Here is a 15606-nt window from a genome sequence, read left to right as displayed (position 1 = left end):
CCAAGGCGTGACCGGAGGAGACAATCTGATTACAGCCTTCTACCTCCTTTCATCTTCATCTTCAACACTTGCTGGTTCACTCACTCTTTCACCCACGTCATGTCGCTATGGTAACCTGAAACCCGGTAAGAACTCAGGTGCCCAGAGTGGCGGAGGCGGACACATGTTAGGTGTACACCGATCAGGCACAATATTATGACCACCGACGGGTGAAGTCATTAACACTGATTATCTCTTCATCACGGCACCTGCTAGAGGGCGGGATATAATAGGCGGTAAGTGAACATTTTGTCCTCAAAGCTGATGTGTTGCAAGCAGGAAAAATGGGCAAGCGTAAGTATTTGAGTGACTTTGACAAGAGTCAAATTGTGATGGCTAGATGACTGGGTCAGGGCATCTCCAAAACTGCAGTTCTTGTGTGATGTTCCCTGTTTGCAGTGGTCAGCATTTATCAAAAGAGGTCCAAGAAAGGAACAGTGGTGAACTGGCAACAGGGTCATGGGTGGCCAAGGGTCATTGATGCATGTGGGGAGCGAAGACTGGATCATGTGGTCTGATCCAACAGGTGAGCTGTTGTCACTCAAATTGCTGAAGAACTTGATGCTGGCTCTGATATAAAGGAGTCAGAACACACAGTGCATTGCAGTTTGTTGTATATGGGGCTGCATAGCCACAGACCAGTCAGGGTGCCCATGCTGACCCCTGTCCACCACAAAAAGCACCAACAACGGGCTTGTGAGTATTAGAACTGGACCATGGAGCAATGGAAGAAGGTGGCTGGGTCTGATGAATCATGTTTTCTTTGACATCCCGTGGATAGCCAGGTGCATATGTGCGTCGCTTATCTGTGGAACAAATGGCACTGGGATACACTATGGGAAGAAGGCAAGCCGGTGGAGGCTTTGGGCAATGTTCCTCTGGGAACCCTTGGGTCCTGCCATCCATGTGGATGCTACTTTGACAGGTACCACCTACCTAAGCATTGTTGCAGGCAATCTACACCCTTTCATGGAAACAGTATCCCCTGATGGTTATGGCCACTTTCAGCAGGCTAATGTGCTCTGCCACAAAACAAAATAAAGGTTCAGGAATGGTTTGAGGAGCACCAGTTCAAGGTATTGACTTGGCCTCCAAATTCCCCAAATCGAACTGAGTATCTGTAGGATGTGCTGAACAGTCCAATCTGCTAACATCTTAGTGCCAGATACCACAGCACACCTTCAGGGGTCTAGTGGAGTCCATGCCTCGACGGATCAGGGCTGTTTTGGCACGCTTAACGCTATCAATCACCGACAGTTTCATTGCTTTCATATTCCTCCTCGTTTTACACTTGGAGTTCTTCTGGCTTGCTTCAACTGCTTTCATCCGATACTTCACCAGAGATATTTCACTTGAAGTGGTCGGTGTGTTTTGGACTTTTGTTTCAGCACACACACTTCACCTTCACTCACCAGTGACACTCTGACTTTCTTCAGTGCTATAATCCTGTCTTCACAACAATTTAAGTTGTTGTGGTCGGAGTTACAGTTGTATGGGGCGTTCTGTCCAAATATTCCCCAAGAAGAGCCAGTAGCTATCCAATCACCTACTTCTGTCACTTGAGACCACTGTAAGACAGCAAAGTGATTGGATTAGCCAACTTCTAGCAACTTTCTTGACCATCTTCCCTTGTACTTTTTCTTTTGCACTTCAAACCCTTTCAGGTCTCAGGTCTTCAACTTTGGACAACACCAATGACAAGAACACACTTTCAGCTTTTCTCTAGCCGAACTCTTAAACATAAAAAAAAAAAAAAACGATTTACTCCAATGGCTTCCATTGCTTTCACAACATTTATATCACTTGCACTTTAACTGATATTTCAGCTCCTTTCAGTACATGACTTTTTTATGCTCTGACATAAATCGACGCTTCAACTTCTTTCAGTATTTCAATATTTCAGAAGGCTCAGCCAGCACAGCAATGTCCTCTGGATAAAAAATCATTGCTTTTGCAGAAAAAAAAAACATTTTCTGAACACGGTCAGGCCAAGGTGAATCTCTTCGACAGCTGAAACTTGATTACAGTTGCATAATGCGTGCCACGCTGGAGGAAACATGAAATTTCAGTCTAACCATGAAGCAGCAGTATGTGATGCTGCAGCAAATGCGCACGGTCAAAAATAGCATGTTTAGGAGTTTATTATTCGTTTCTAGGTAAATCTATGTCGAGATCCCCTACATCACAAGCAGCTGTGAGGAGCTTCAGTCCACACATACATGTTCTGTACGCTGGCATGAACGAGGCTGAGCAAACCCTGCTGTGTTCTGAGACTGCCATCAAGTGGCAATAAGCAGCAATGGTGGTGCGGCTCTCTTCATATTCTGCATTGAATTGTGATTGTTTAGAAAATAACAAAACAAGCAAAAATGTTCAGCCCAAAACCCTCACTGCTGCTGATTCAGTTGTGCGCTGCTCAATAATTTGAGGCGACGTGAGCATGAAAAAGGAGGAGAGGTGAGTGGAGCGAGGGGCTGGATTTTGCCGGTAAAGAGGCAGAAAGTACGAAGCGCAGTTATAATCTAAAACCCAAGCAGTGAAATCCTAATATACATATTTGCATTGGCACAGACAAACGCTGACACGGCCGTAATGATGAAGGTAAGCAGTTCTAAGTGAGCGGCGCGCTCCTCGCTAAATCACAATGCAGACATAAATATGAGGAGCTGATTGTCTCATCTGCTGCCCAGAGGAGCGGTGAAATGTTGCTCTTCTCTGGATTAGATCATTTATCACCATCATCAGTACAGTGTGTGCTGCTGTGCTGCTGAGAGATGTGGAAAATAGCTGACCGCTCTGAGCAATCCACTCCTGACTAAGGCTTTGCAGGAGACACAAAAGAGCAGGAACGCCGCTTAAAAAGGTGCTGGTCGTGGCAGTTTTAACGTCAATAAATCATTATGGGTGTAATTTGAGACATTGCTGGGCGCCTTAAAAATGAAAGTTACCGCACAATCAAGCGACAAAGGACTGACAAAAGGTGAGATTATAGCAACGAAACATGATGAGGGATCACCGATCATTAGAAATAAATACACTGTGGTAGGGTAACAATAGGCAGGGGAGGAAATAGACATGATGGATGGGTGAGTAAAGGTTCCACAATAAAAAAAAAAAAAAGAAAGAAAAAGAGGTGATTTACAAGTTTAATCTTAGCGTCTGAGTTACTCTGTAAAAGTTGTTTCATGGCCGCAGAGACCTGCAAGAATTCAAGCCACAGTCAGACAGTGAAAGTTTAAGGAGCTAAAGTTTCAAATGAGAGTAGGTGAGGGCCAAATGCAGAGAAAAGCAGTGAAAAGATGGTAAAAGGATCCATGACCAGGAAGTATGTTGACGAAACTCGAGGCTCGTATCTGAAGCGACTTGTTCAATCAGTAGAAGTGTGTACAAGTCCGTGCAGCGGCGGACGGCAGAGGCAAACTGACGCCAGACTAAAGTTTCTGAAGGTTGCTTGGCGCAAACTTGGCTAGCTTCAAGTTAAAGATCCTCGGGTAATTTTTAAATGGGGGTGGGACGTTGTTTTGAAAATGATCAATACCTATTTCTCTTTTTAGCTGAAAGGCTACAGCACATACTGGTGGAGGATCAAGGGACATCAAGAAGACTGAGAGGCGGAAATTATTAGAAAAATGAAACCACAGTAAGAACTTGAGTTTTAAATTGGACGTGTGGAAGGGTTTCGATTATTTTTATTTCATTTTCAGACTACAATTTGCCCAGGACTCGGACCTCAGAAGGTAAATGTGGTACAACACTGTGAGGGATTTTCTTGCAGTGTTACAACAATCCTGAACTCCACATTTAATAATTAAGTGTGTATGAGGCCTATTTCAGACCTCCTGCTGTCAGAATTATCCAGCAACAACAGAGTCTGTGACACCGTGTGGTTAAAGCAAATATTCATTATGAATTTCAATATAGCAGTCTGGTCTCGTGGGGGGAGCTGGGTACACTAAACTTTCGCAACGCTGGCTCCAGCCGAACTGATGACAGAGTATCCCTAAGAGTCTGTCACAGCATCCAGCTCTGATCTAGGGTAAGATTTCTACTGATTAATGGGACAGTATATTGGACTGCTGACAGTTTACATCAAGGATGGGAATGCATGTGTCTTAGAGGACCAATCAAATGCCTGCGTCAGAGCCAGCTGGAATAACTGGGATCCAGTAGTTTAAATAAACAGAGGCTTTGAGAAGATTCCACCGTGTGATTAATGGTAAACATTATCGCTCATAAACACTGGCAAGAGAGATGTAAGCAGGAAAGAGTGTCACGCCTTTAACAATGCATCAGAGCCAGTGTGAAATAATGACATAAGATTCTTGTGCTAGTTCGGTATGGAGTCCAACCAGTATCTCTCTCCAACAAACATTTCTCCAACATTTTGAACTCTTGAGTTGTGCGCAACGTCAGCCCAAAAACAACAGCACTAACCTTGTGAGCATAAATGAGGCCCTACCACGTCGACTGCATCTAGTTCCATACAACCAAACCATTTGAAGTGATTTGAAATGGTAGTACTTCCCAGAGACTGTTTCCAGATTCCTGGAAAAAAATGGGCCACCAGTTTTAAAGGCAAGGTCACACCGGAGGTCACAAAGACCTAATAAAACTGCCTCGATAGAAGAATCTGATCCTGCTGACGAGGCAGGTAATATTGCGACTGTCATACTGTTGGTGTAGTGAGATGGATCAAATCTCAACAGCTTGCACAATGCGCTCGTGGACTAACTAGACGGCAAATTGTTCTCGGAAGTGAAGGTAACCATCCTAATGTGGGAGCATATTGGCTATCATGTGACGATTTAACCTTTGAGGGCAAAGGCCAGTGTTTTAAAGGGTTCCAGTGGATAACACACAACAACTATCCAGTCATAGTTTACAGACTGACAAGCAACTTGAGACCCAGGAGTTTGGTTGAGAGACCCTTGAGCAAACAGTTCACACTTAAACGTAACAGTTTTAAGCAACCACAATGGTTTTGTTTTAAGGTATTTGCTTGATAAAAGTGTGTTAACTTGCAGGGAAACCTCTCAAAAAGACACTTCATTTTGGCATCGCTGAGATAAAGTACCAAAAACTGCAGTTCCTCAAATGGCCACTTGAGGCTGACTCCGAAACCGAGTCAACCTCCATAGACCTCCATGTTAAAATGATCCTCTTTATAGCAGAAATAAATGTTTATACAACTCTTTGAATTAAATCAAGGCTTAAAATTCATTATGAATGGCTTCTTTGATTGACAGTGCACTGGGCTCCACACACTCTCCACCTCTTTGACCACTTCTGACTGAGCTGGGAGAAGGAGTCAGGTACTGCCAAGATGGCGACGAGCAATGTCACACATGTTGAGCTTCAAAGTGGCTCTTTAGGAATCCTATAGGCGACACCACAGAGGGTCTGCTCACCTCTACATCCACTCCATGGCCAGTTCAGTAGCTTGACAATGAAAGAACAAATTGGAGCCCATACAGAAGCCTTTCTTCCCCTGAACTGGAAGCAACCATGAATGCTAACGAGTTGATCAGCCCAGTCGGAGCTAATTTGCATACTGATATCAGATAAAATTGGAGGCACAATCAAGATAACAAGATGGTATTGTGCTGGTGTGTACATGCAGAGACCTTCAGTTCTGTGTCATTATCCAGATAACATGTCCAGATGCAGATCACATGTTAGAGCCAGGAGTATTTTTAGGTCTTAAGCCTTCCTTGCATGATATTTTCATCTTTATTTGAATTTTCCACAGAGTCCACAGAGTTTATTTGTGAACTTGTCCAAAAGTGACACCTAGCATCAGCTGTATGGCTTCCTAACAATCTTGTGATCTGAGCCTCAGGAGAAAAAGCTGTTTGTGGAAGTAGCTCTTACGGATGTTAATGAGAAATGGAAACGGCCTGTTACTGTTAACGGCTGAAATTTAATTAGTGAATGCACTGTAAAAACACATGACATTCTCGGTGGAATCCTTTTTTTTCCAAGCCATCACAATTAATTGAATCGCTTGAAGAACGCTGCGCAGAGAAGCCTTAACGCCTTCTCCAATCACACCGACGGACAAGCAAACTCCGAGACACACGGATGGACGGACTGACAAACATCCACGCAAACACGCCACATCACTTCAGCTCATTACCCTCTGGCAGCAGCGGAGGTGCTTGTGTCTGCCGTGGACTCAATTACTTCCACCCTCCTTCTTCCTTCCTTTGGATGTGACATGAATAACCACACTATGATTACCTCCAGCTCTGTGATGCGCCACAACCCTCCCACTCAAAAGACTTTGTGTAATTAAAATCAAGACGGCCAAAAAAAAAAAAAAAAAAAAAGCCTGGGAAATAACTCGGAGTGTCAGGACGGAAGAAAGAAGAAAAAGAAGAAAATGAGACGGCTAGGAGAAGATGAAGTGAGGCGGGGTGTGAGGAGTCTCTGTTATCTGGTCTGATTACTGAGAGAGAAAACCAAGACGGACGGTATGGAACGGAAACTTAAAGATGTGTCTCTCCTTTATGATAAAAGGCAGAGGGAGTAGCTTTAATTTGACTCACGGACCCAAAACTCATATAATGCAGAGTCTGCAAACCGCTCAGGGCCGTCTCATTGATAACAACTTTTCTGAGTCAAGTTGAAACGTAAAATAAATTCCTCATTATACATTCAGAATATCTGAAGAGTTTTGAAGCTCAGTGTGGAACTCTGGACGTCGCCATCTTGGCAGCATGGGCACCCTCCTCTTACTCAAGCCAGCTGCTTCTTTAATTGTTCATAACTTTAAGCCGTTATAGAATTTGACCGGTTTTAGGTCATGCCATTTTATCACATAGGTTTTCTGGCGACTGACTCGTCTTTGGAGACAGGCTCAATTTCTGTTATTAGCTTCATTTTTCAGTCTCGGAGGCCAAAAGTAACCCAAGGCAGGTAAAAATTAGTTTCAACCTTGTGATTTAAGTGTACAAACATGTGTTTTCAGTAAATATTAAATGTGATTGGGATAAAAATGGGCAAAACAAATATCTGAAAACCCCAAATCAACTTGAAACCTGAGTTGCACAGCTTAAAAGAAAACATCCCTCAACTGAAGAGACGCTAAGGCAAATTGTTTTGGTTTTGTCAGCACAATTAAAAGTAGAAAGTGGCTAGAGGTAAAAGAGCAGTCATGCCAAGTGTTGTGACAAAGAAAGGAGAAGCAGACCACCCTTCTCAGGTGTTCCTTTATCCTCATCACATGGCTTCAAACCGACCAATAGAAACAAAGATGCTGAATTGGCTCCTGACAGGAAACAGGTGCGGCGCTTCTCCCGCTCTGAAAAGGACTGCCTTGTGATTTGTGTCTCTTGTATGAATAATAAAGCCTTGTTCTGCCTTGATTAAGTTTGATTTTATGTAGAGCTAATGAGCTGACAAATCTGCATCTTGGTGTGAAGCCTTGGTGTAAGCACACACAACAAGGAACCGAGCTCTTTTTTTCTTTTTTCTCAGATGATTAGCAGCAAAACAGATTCACCTGTGAAGTTGACAAGCTGATCCACCACACCAGTGTGAAAAAGACATTTAACATTTACCAAAGTCATTAAGATTTAATCACAACAAAACACCAACTTAATATAAACTAGATGAAGCTAGCGACAGAAAAAATGTTATTTACGCTGCTGCAGGATAAAAGCGCTCAGTGTGTTTGTTGTGTTTATTTAGCAACCAGTAATGAATCAGTGCCGCAAAATGTGGCAGCTAGTGTTAACTCAGGAGATCAGTCACTCAAATGTTGCTATTTTCATCCCTGGTGAGTGCTGTTCTGTTGGATTTATCATAACTGTGAGCTTTAAACAGCTGCTCGCCGCATCTGGACACAACACTGACGACTAAAACGTAAAGCTGCAGGCTGGGAAACTAAAACATGACGCTAAACTGTTCCATAGAGCCACAAAGCCTGGTGATAATTCTCTGTAAATTAGTCAACACAAGTGACACCTTTCATGCTGCATGCAGTAATTTCAGAAATTAGCGGTGCTTCCATGTAAGAGACCCATTTCACGGCGCATGTGGCAGTAAGATAGGCAGGTTGTATTCATGACGGTACAGTTTTAGTAAGCCCCAAACCAGAATACACATCACAGCCATCATTACTATTTATGGTTACTGTGTTGATGTGTAAAATGTCCCCTATTGTGGGATTCATGACTTCATAAGTAGAATATTTGGATAACATCCATGAGTGGCGTCTACAACTTTCTGTGTTGTAACTTCAAGCTCACAGTTTCCATTTGAAGGAAGTATTAAACCTTCAATCCTTTCGAGGGATGTCTTGATCTTTGTAGGGAGATTGGTATCAGGGCTCATCCAAGCATTTTTAAAATGATCAGATCGGATTAGATCGGATCTTTGGTAGTTGTTTGTTTCATAAACCAAAACCATGTCCCTGGTGGGTCAAAATGTCTTCTCCTTCTTCCTATGTTTTAATGAGTAACGTCAAAGCTGAAAAAAAATAAATAAAAAAAAAAAAATAGGAAGAAGAATCAAAATCTCGTGACTAAACATGTCAGCTTTGTGGAAGTACTTTACTCTGGAAAATGTGTCAACCAGGCGGCAATCTGTAAATTATGCAATGTGGATGTTTGGCGTCGTGGTAGGACCAACTTGAAACCCCACCAAAATGGAATACAACAAACCCTGAACGCTGTGTTTAAAAGAAGCAGCTCCATATCCCTCTATGTAAATGAAAAATATTTACATAGAGGGATATGGAGTTCATGGCGTTGGACCAGCCCATTTCTGTGGCAGAGATCACAAGTTTTCACCGTCTGTTGGAGCTTCTGGAGCCAAGGTACGAGCTACTGCCTCAACAATACATTAACTTTGACAGCTCTGTTTATTGGACTAATACAGCTGCCAGGGCACACGTGATCTAGGAGAATACAAGTACAGACAAGAAAAGCCTTTATGAATCACCAGGGGAGGACGTTTTGTTTATTTTAGATGGGATCGGGACTCTAATTGGCCCGATAGTCAATCAGTAACGGATCGGAGGGCGAAGAAACTTGATCAAGAAATTCCCTAGTGTTGATTCCTTCCAACAGAGTTCGTGAGCTTGTGGCTACAAAGATTTCTTGGTGTTCAGGTGGTAACATCAGCTTTAAGTTGTGACCATGCCACTGTCAGGCAACTGCTGGCATCTAGAAACTACCAAGGTTCAGTCTAGCAAGCCAACAACCAGGTAACTTAATGTAGGACATGCAAAGGTAGAATAAAAAAAATTCTATATCAGTTTTATTTGCCTGGAGAAGGTATATCCGTATCCTTTAACTCTTCTACCAACACAGTTTATTTTTTCAAATTCGTTTCTGTGAAGCTTTTCCAATGTGACATTACAAAACATGCATCAAGATACGTTGATGGAAACGTGACTATTGTTGGAATAAAAATCTTGTGCGGTTTAGTGAATGTGGCCACGTTTATTTATTACCTCGAGGGGCCCAACATTCAGCCCAGTCACACGTGTCGACATCAGCCATCTATATCCTGTCAGAGCCGCGCACGAACTCAATAACACACACAAACACACCACTCCAAGTCGTCCTTCTGGAGGACAGCAGAAAATGAGGCGCCGACAACCAGCAGCTTTTCCAGTGTTTTTCTGGTGACAAGCAGCAGCAGAAGCAGCAGCACACTGAATTACAAACACACACACACACACATAGAGGCTCTCTGTCAGACAGCCACGACCTTAGATGTAATGTGTAGACAGATGCTGTTCTTCATTTATTATCTCCAGGGCATTTGCTGTGCCTTTGTGAATGGCAGAAATATGAATTGGACTTTTACCAGCTCATCGGATGTAAACCCCCATCGAGCATTTCATTAGAACACCTGTACTTCAGCCGTTACGTGGAGTAGCAGCAGTGTAATGAATAGAAGTGTCTAGATGAAGTTAAACATTAAAATGTGATCTCAGTGACTTTGACCAATTGATCGTTGGTCTGACTGTTCCTGAAACTGCTGATCTCGTGGGACTTTCACAGCAATAGTCTCTGGAGTTTACTCCAAATGGTGCGAAAAACAAAAGACATCCTCTGAGCGGTGGAGCTGAGGTCAGAGGAGAATGACCAAACGGGTTGGAGGAGATTGAAAGGTTGTGCAAACTCAGTTAACCACTCGTTACAACTGCGCTGAGAGGGAAAGCATCTCAGAATACACAACATGAAGTTTGGACAGCTGAAGAAGACTGGTTTGAAGAATATCTATTACTGCTAAGGCTGCAGACGGAGGATCAGGCAGCTGCTGCTGGTTTTCTTGGCACACTCTGGCCTCCTTAATACCTGTCAATACATCACAAACACCTACAGTTTTAACAGGAATGTTTAGACTTTTTATATCCACTGGAGATGAAACCAGTTATTATCAAATCAATACCTACAACGTCTGTGTCGGCTGTGTGTTTTCCCTTTTAAAGCTGTCAAGGGCTGAACTAACTGGAGTAACCTTGTGAGCCTTTCCATTCAAAATTAAATATTTTCCCTATCTATCTTTGGCAAGGTCATATTAGTTATTAGGACAGTCCCTTCCCCAACCAACCTCCCAACCTCATGCAAACACATCTCTTATTCAGTGGAAAGATTCATTTGTGTCTAAAGAAAATCCAAAAATCCAGGCTGTTAATTATCTTCAGGGTTGGTTTTCTCTGCTCGGCGCGTGGTTCACAGAAACATTAATGCAAGCCGAAGCCCGGCCTTTGATGGCTTAACAAATCTGCCTCTGTTCAAAGAAGCAAGCATGCTTCGACAGCCAGGGAGACAAGAGAATCACAATTAAAACAAGCTAGTTAAAAGCTCAAACAGCGCCGCTACAAAGCGCCGGTCGTGTTCCTCCTTTTTCAAACGCCGGGTCGTGACACTCTCGGTAATCTGCGGGTTATATCTGCTTGATGCGTTCCCTCCTTCATCCTAAACATCTGCCAGTCAGTCACACAAACCACCCCCCATCCTCCCCCGCTCAACGCCCCCCTCCCACCTGCGTTCCCTCCTCTTCAGACGTGTGCCAAATAAACATCATTAAAAGCAGGCGGCGTTGCCCCCATGCGACACCCACCATGCGTGTCGGGTAAACACCACAACAGCTCATTAGCATGTAAAGTCATCAAATTACAGTGTGTGAGAGAAAGAGGATGCGATGACTCTTCTGTATATGTGTAGGAATGTGTATCTACAGTGCGAAGAAGCTAAGCTTTACATGTCCAGGCATGTGTGTGCGTGTACTCACCCTGCTTCACGCATGGACGCCTGCGCGTACGTGGCTCCGAGCAGCGGGGAGCACAGTTCATTGTGCAATAAGCAAACTTCTGTTAAAATATTCATGAGCGGCCTCCTCGGCGGGGTGCAGCAGGTTGAGTCGGGTCGAGCTCATTTAAACAGCAGAGTGAGCTAAAACGGAAGGAGAGGCTCTGGAGAGCTCTGGTTAGTCGAGGTCAGCGGTTGGAAAAACCTTTTGCAGAAGTGACAAAAGAGTCGAAATACCAACATTTGATGGTTTGAAAAATGTTCCAGAAAGCTTTGAAAAGTCTTGGAGGTGTCTGGTAGAGCATGTTCTTTTTGTCAGTATAAAGATTAAAGGCAAAGACTGGTCATATAGCTGTTGGTTCATCTTTTTGCAGCAATTTATGATGTGGAAGTAACTGTTGATTACACAATGTAATGTCTACAGGATATTGACAAAACCAGGGTTTTGATTGGTTCCCTGTAAGTCGACCACCGGCTAGCAACTCTCCTGGGGAAAGAAAAGAAGGCTTGACACAAAGGAAGTGTGGCCCCCTGGCTATGAGTGACTTTTCCCAGTTGGACGGCGGAAGCTGCACACTGCTAAACAAAGAGAGACGTTCAGTCAGAGGAGGCAAAGACGGCAAGAGGCAGGGTGGTAGGAACCGAGGAAAAACAACAGCGAGCCTAACAAAGGAAGTGCAACAGACTGTTCAAAACACACATGCCACGTGTGGCTGTTGCCGCTGATGGATGGATGGATGGATAGATAGATAATACTGTGTAAAAAATAAAAAATAAAAAATACAATAGTGGCAGCAATGACCACAGTCCAGTTGGTTCCTCACAGGGAGGTGTTGTAGAGTCGCATAGCCTGAGGGACAAACGACCTCCTCAACTTGTCCGTGGAGCAGGACAGAGACAGCAGCCTGTCACTGAACCAGCTTCTCTGCCTGACTATGGTGTCATGTAGAGGGTGGTGGACATTGTTCATGATGGACCTGAGTTTGTTCAAGGTCCTTGCCTCTGCCACCGATGTCAGGGACTACAGCTCTGCCCCTACCACAGAGCCCGCCTTCTGGATCAGTTTGTCCAGGCGCAAGGTGCCCTTCTCCTTAGTGCTGCCTCCCCAGCACACCACAGCGTAGAAGAGGGCACTGGCGACGATAGTCTGGTAGAACATGTCCAGCAGCTTCCGGCAGATATTAAACGACCTTAGCCTCCTGAGGAAACAGCTCTGACCTTTTTTGTTTACTGAATCTATGTTAGCTGACCAGTCCAGTTTGTGATCCAGATGTAGACCCAGGTACTTATAGGTCTGAACCACCTCTACACACTCCCCGTTGATGGTTCCAGGCTGCAGGTAGGGCCTAGACCTCCGGAAATCCACTACCATCTCCTTGGTTTTAGCTGTATTGATGAGAAGGTGGTTCGCTCCGCACCATGAGACAAAGTTGTTCACCAGATTATTGTACTCCTGCTTTTGTCCATCCCTGATACAACCTACAACTGCTGCTGGTCAGAAGAAAACTAAGACTGCAGCAAGACTACTACTAAGCTAATGGTAGTTTAAGAAAGAGCATATGTTTTGGTTAATCAAAAAATTACTGAAACCAATAAAAATAAACCAAGCTCTCAAAATGAATCGGAACTAACTAGAAAGCAAAAAGTCCAAATTAAAAACAAAACTAAAACTAATAACGATGAGAAACCCCCAGAGTGTACTGAATTTGCAATGACTGCATTTGTCATTTGCATGTTGAAATAATCTTTTAAGACCTTATTTGGCATCAATCACATCAACTCTAAAATTTTGTAAACTTTTGTCCATGATTAAAGATCAGGTTCAGGGTTTTTTTTTGTATTTGTCAAAAGCTTTTTTGGACCACCTATGGCCTCCATACATACCAGAATCATCTGTGCTTTTTATCAATGTAAATACAGAATACAATAAACATGAACTGTATGCATGTGTTTCATTGTTTTTTAATAAAAGATTTGACAAATGGAAGACACTATGTGTATATATATATATATATAATATATAATATACACATATGTAAATGTACTGAGTTTAAGTATGAAAAGCCTTCTGCAGTGATAATTTTTCTAAAGGCGGCTATGGAAATGAAACAAGAACAAGAAAAAACATTAAAAAATATGCCGAGAGAAAACCATTATAGTGTGTCAGGATCCCACAGCCCGTTGATTTTGGATTTAACAGACAAAAGCCAAACACGGTTAAACAGCACAGCGAGGCAGAGCAAACAAAAAGTCCCTCATTAGAGCTAATTCAGAGACGAGCCGCAGCCAGAGTACCAAAGTGCAAACAAACCGTGGCATAACTTTCTCAAATATTACGAGTTTATTATTTGACACAACAGCATGAGGTTGACTTATTTGATCCCGGACACATTTTTCCTTGCATAAGCTACAATTGCACCGCTGTTAGATTAAATGCTGTAAGCCATGGCTGGGTTTCAGGTAGCTGCGGCAGCGGTGGTGGTAGCAGCACAGCACTGGTTTCTCCTCCTCCTTCATTATACAGCAAACAGCTGGAGGCCTCGGGGAAGGTTGCGAGAGTTTTAGGTGTGTGTGTGTGTGAGAGAGAGAGAGAGTCCTGAGGGAAGGTTTTGGACGTAATTGGCATCGGCATGTCAAATGTTTCCGTGAACCAAGCTGGCACTCCTTTACGTCAAAAAAAAAAAACCTCCCTGTTCCCAACAAACGGAGCAGAGCATGAATGCGAATAAGTCCGCCGACCCCTGAGTGACTTTTAGCATCCCAGCGCTACAGGCAATAAGCGTGGAAACAGGACCGGGGGAGGGGGGATACAAAATCAGTTTATTAAAATGGATATACAAAAAAATATATACTGTGACTGGTAGATAATCTGAAATGACCCCTGGGAGATCGAAAACATCCAATAAGGTGATGATTTTCTGACGAAGGAGAAGCCACAATCTCTCGTCTAACCACACATTTTATGCTAATTCTGCTGGAACAATTCAAAGTGATGAGGCTTCATCCTTGATGATCTGAACAGACTTGAAACACCTCGCAGGATAAATATAGATATTAATGAGGAGAGAAAAATCTTTCTCCTTCTTTTTTTTTGAAACTGCTTAATACAGTTAAGATGCAGAGCTTACATTAATACCAACCATTATGCGACTACGTCAAGTCTGCTGACAAAGAATTATTTGCTAATGAATGCGAATTAGCTTAAATAATGACCACATTAACATAACTACTTATGTTCAATATATCACAGAGATACGGCGCAGGCACTAAGCAGCTCAAGTGCCTTTCATTTATCATGGTTCTGCCTAATTTATATTGCGTGTTTTAATATTTGATGGCACATATTTATTTTCCATTTTAGGATATGTTTTCTCATACGTATTCACCGCTCGTGGTTAATCTTCACCGGCTAATATTAGTCTTTCTATTGTTAGAGACTGGATGAACATTTTTGCCGTGGTAGGGATGGTCTGGAAAGGGTTGTTTATGGTTGTTCTCAAGCGGATATTTGATATGTTTTAGTTAGTAAATTACCAGATAAAGTACAGGTGGGTTACTTTTGGGACAGATAACATCTTTCTGTGTGAGACAAACGCAAAGCACTGTTTTTGGGACTGCCACTCAAAAACATGACTCTACAGATGTAAATAAATCCTTGCATTAAAGAATCTAAAGCTTTGGAAGCCCCCTTCCCAGTTTGAAATACCTCATTTGGTCAGATTAGAATCAAAAAATACGAAGTATATATATATATTTTGGGTGAAAAAATATTGTGACATCCAGTAGACAAAAATAGTCAAAAATCACAAAAATTCTGACAAAAATTTTGTTAGGTCTCAGGAGGATAGTTGAATGTTCAGATTAATTATTTTGTTCTGTTTACTAGTTGCTTACGCCTCTCTTCTAGTGCTAACCAGAATTTGCCTGGGAACCAGCCCAGCTTCCCCCGCACAAAAGCATTTGGTGGTGGAAAGGTGGTCATTTTGTTGGGAACTGATTATCTGCCAGGCCAGTCAAATCATTTGGGTGGGCTTTATGTGCTCTTCAGTAAACTGTACCAACCAATATTCTGAGAGATTTGTGAAACTAAATAAAGTTACGTTAGAGTTTTGAAGGCTAACTGGATGCTGATATAATAGCTAGCTAGCTAGCAAAGAGCGCAATAAATCTGTTGTTACGTAGCTAGCTAGCTAGATTTTTGGGGGGAAAATGATAAATTACTCAGCCTGACAAACTTTTTATGGACACAACCATACATAACCTTTTGTAAAGGGGTGATGTGTCTAAACATTTGTGC

Source organism: Chelon labrosus (genome assembly GCF_963514085.1).
Source record: "Chelon labrosus genome assembly, chromosome: 23".
Lineage (NCBI taxonomy): Eukaryota > Metazoa > Chordata > Actinopteri > Mugiliformes > Mugilidae > Chelon > Chelon labrosus.
This window is presented reverse-complemented; position numbering follows the sequence as displayed.